This window comes from Bison bison, unplaced genomic scaffold, assembly GCF_000754665.1.
Source record: "Bison bison bison isolate TAMUID 2011002044 unplaced genomic scaffold, Bison_UMD1.0 scf7180017864162, whole genome shotgun sequence".
Taxonomy (NCBI): Eukaryota; Metazoa; Chordata; class Mammalia; order Artiodactyla; family Bovidae; genus Bison; species Bison bison.
In genome coordinates this window covers 2,983,703-2,987,359 of record NW_011494734.1, presented here as the reverse complement: position 1 = coordinate 2,987,359, position 3,657 = coordinate 2,983,703, and the positions used below count along the sequence as shown (strand labels likewise).

The following is a 3,657-nucleotide window of genomic DNA, read 5'->3' as shown; positions in this document are numbered from 1 at the left end:
GGACTGCAAGGAGATCCAACCAGTCCATTCTGAAGGAGATCAGCCCTGGGACTTCTTTGGAAGGAATGATGCTAAAGCTGAAACTGCAGTACTTTGGCCACCTCATGGGAAGAGTTGACTCACTGGAAAAGACTCTGATGCTGGGAGGGATTGGGGGCAGGAGGAGAAGGGGACGACAGAGGATGAGATGGCTGGATGGCATCACTGATTCAATGGACGTGAGTCTGGGTGAACTCCGGGAGTTGGTGATGGACAGGGAGGCCTGGTGTGCTGCGATTCATGGGGTTGCAAAGAGTCGGACACGACTGAGCGATTGAACTGAACTGAACTGATGCTCCATGTTAAATGATCTTACAATGAAGAAGTTATTTGAATGGGCTTCCCTGGTAGCTCAGCTGGTAAAGAATCCACTTGCAATGCAAGAGACCCTGGTTCTATTCCTGGGTCAGGAAGATATGCTAGAGAAGGGATAGGCTACCCTCTCCAGCATTCGTGGACTTCCCTGGTGGCTCAGCTAGTAAAGAATTCATCTGCAGTGTGGCAGATTCTTATATTCAACCTTACAATGAATGTTATTTGAATAGTTCCCCCCCAAATTGCTGATGGAAAGAAAAAGAAAGGAAGAAAAGGAAGAAAGAATAATGGCAGGGTCAAGGAATTTGCCTTAGTCACTTTTTTTTCCTTTTCCCTTTATGTAGGAGACATACACTAGTACTCAACTTCTACTATTAGACTGCCAGTCCTGAGAACTTTCAATGTAGCATGCTATGGATATACTTCTGCTCCTAAAGGAATGAGGAAGAGACATTTTCATATACAACTCAATCACACTTAAAATTATTGCCTGGATGCATGCAATGACTGAATGATACGTATTTCTTCTAGTTTTAAGAATAAGTACTGAGAAGGTATTAAGAATAAATCCTGGGAAGCTCTCCTGGGAAGAATCTTTTGAAGTCAATTTCCTTGGATATCAGAAAGTTTTCCGCTACGTACAAGGTCTATTTTTATTATGAGGGCTTGTGAACTTTGTAAATTCTTCAGAGCTTAAGTTCTCAATTTTCATGGCAGTGCCCTTTCCCAATTACTCCACACACTGGGACATCAGAGCTACCATTAAACAGATCATTAAAAATGACAGATCAGGTCCTTACAACTGACTAAGTTAGTCTTGAGTGTAAATTGGATGCTTGGGGACATGCACGCTCTCCGTTGGCTCACTAGGGTCATATGACTGCATTGGAGCACAGGTAATTTAATTAACTAACTGGTGAAAAATCTGAGCTGGTGTTTAAAAACTGATGGAGATTTTGGCACTGCTGATAGAGTGAGTGCTCTTAATACCTGCTTTCAGAATAATACTTTCCCAATTTGGATTGAATCAGTTTAAATAGACATTTGTATCTGTGCTTCACTTCCACTAATATATTTGGAGAAAATGTTTCACCAAGATTAAAAGAAACACTAAGGGTAAGACCATGCATAAGAACAATATTCTATTTACCTCTTTTAAAAAATATACCACACTGCCTTTCTACTCAATTTTGAAATATAAGAGAACTTCCTGAAACATTTCTTAAGCACCATCAGTCTTAATACTCTCAATTTATAGAAATCTATGAATATTATTTGAATGGTACTATATACAAAGCATTGTGCTGCTGAACTCATCCATACCTTGAACTACTAATTTATTTCTTAGTCTTGTCTGAATGAATTTGACTAGTATAGGTCAAGAGAACACAGCCAGGGTTATACCTCCATTAGAAATGGAACTTGGATCTTCTCAAGGTCAGTAACCATGTTATCTAAAATAAAATGTGTTCATAAAATACTACACTCCTTGCAGAAACCAAACAGAACATACTCAAACAGGTAAAATCTGCTTTTACCTCAACCTTGATTCACTTTGAAAGTAGTTCTGCAGTCTACACTTTAAATAGGAAACTTGGAATCGCTTGTTATCAGATCATAAACAAAATGCCTATATTATACAAGAGTTCATCTTCTCCAAACATCTGAATTGTCAAAGAAATATTGAGCTTCTTTATATTACTCAAAATAACACTGAGTTTAGAGTTATATATCAGACTTGTGAAGTTAAAACTCAAAATACATGAGTTGGATTTTTTAAAAATCAAAGGGAGAAAAAAACTAAGCTGGCCAGGGTTAAGAGAGGTAGCATGGCACACAACCTACTCTTGTCTGCCTTTTATTTCTGTCCTACTCTGCTTACAACTTAAGGAAAAGGATCCTTGGCAGATATTAAAAAAAGCAGGAATTCAAAATAATTTTTTAAACTAATTAAAGGTATTTTGGAAATAGTCCCTTGAATTCTTCAGAAGGATTACCAGCAATATTTTGTGTTGGGTAAAAAAAGAACACTATTTCTCTTTTGAAATGTCTGATTACTAAATTTATTTTCATACAAATGTTAAAACTTCGTGATAATGTTCCAAATTGTTTGGAACTGCAGAAGAGCCAAAAGTACAACTATGAGAAGATTTAGAATTTTGAGCTATACTATTCCAAACACACCATCTACCATTTTGTCTAGAAGAGTAAATTATTTTTTAACTTACTGCTTCTAAATGATTTTTTTTTTACTTTAAATAAGAAGTAGGAAAGTGACTATATACTTTATATCAGAAAAAATATCCTACCAATTTTTTTAAGCAATTAGCATTTATCTTCAGGCTTTCCGTTTCAAATGCAAATACATCTTGATGAACTCAACTCTGTCCAAACAATATACATAATTAACAATAGCAAGATGTATTACAGAAACTTATACTGAGGCCTATTTTTTTTTAATCTAAACTTACAAATGGCATAAAGTATTTTTTATTCAATTACTGAATGTTTTCCAATTTATTTCCAACACAAAGCAGTGGAAGAGATCTGAAATTGGAGAAGGCCTATGCATTGATTACTATCTTGACTGTGCCTGAGAGGTTCCCAGTATCTGGACAACATCAAGGACTATCTGTCATAAGCTGGAATGTTGCTCAGGGGTCAAGCCATCAACTTTGAGGCAGTTTCTTAGATGACATCAGATTTAGAACTTTTCAGTGCTATGCAGCTGCAGGCAATAATAATTTGTTCCTCCTTGTCTAAGAAGATACTAAAACAACTGTTTTTCAAAAAAACAAAAAATGCAGAAGAAATAGCTGCCTTCAGGGAAATGGGAGTTGGGACTCCCTACCCCAAGTCCTTATTGCAATGTATTTTGGAATGAGACACTGAATTCTCTACTGACACCCCCCAGTCTGTAGCTTACTCTGTCCGTACCATTTCTTTCAAGGAACGTTTTTCTTATATCTGGCACGTAGAAAATATTAGGGCTTATCTCAAGCCCTAATATTATAACCTTATCTTATAACCAAAACTTTCCCCCTGTCATTGCTTCTTTTAGCAGCAATGTACTATGATGAAAAACTGTGATAATTTTCCAAATGTGTTTACAAGCAACTTTTCAGGAACATAGGTCTTTTGCTAAGGCAGGAACATTTGTATTTACAACACAGATCTGAAACACCTACATGTTTGTCTGTAAAACAGAGCATGTTTCTCTTGGCTGAAACAATGTTTTATCTTCATATTTGAGCAGGAATTTGTAAATAGGTCACCCTTGGTATTTTAGCCAGAAGAACATGT

General features: G+C 36.6%; 1 protein-coding gene across 3 annotated transcripts in view; it reads right to left on the bottom strand.

Moving 5' to 3' along the window:
* Nucleotides 1-3,657, bottom strand: part of BCAP29 (B-cell receptor-associated protein 29) — a 52,888-nt gene that overhangs the window by 27,501 nt on the left and 21,730 nt on the right. The window lies entirely within an intron of this gene.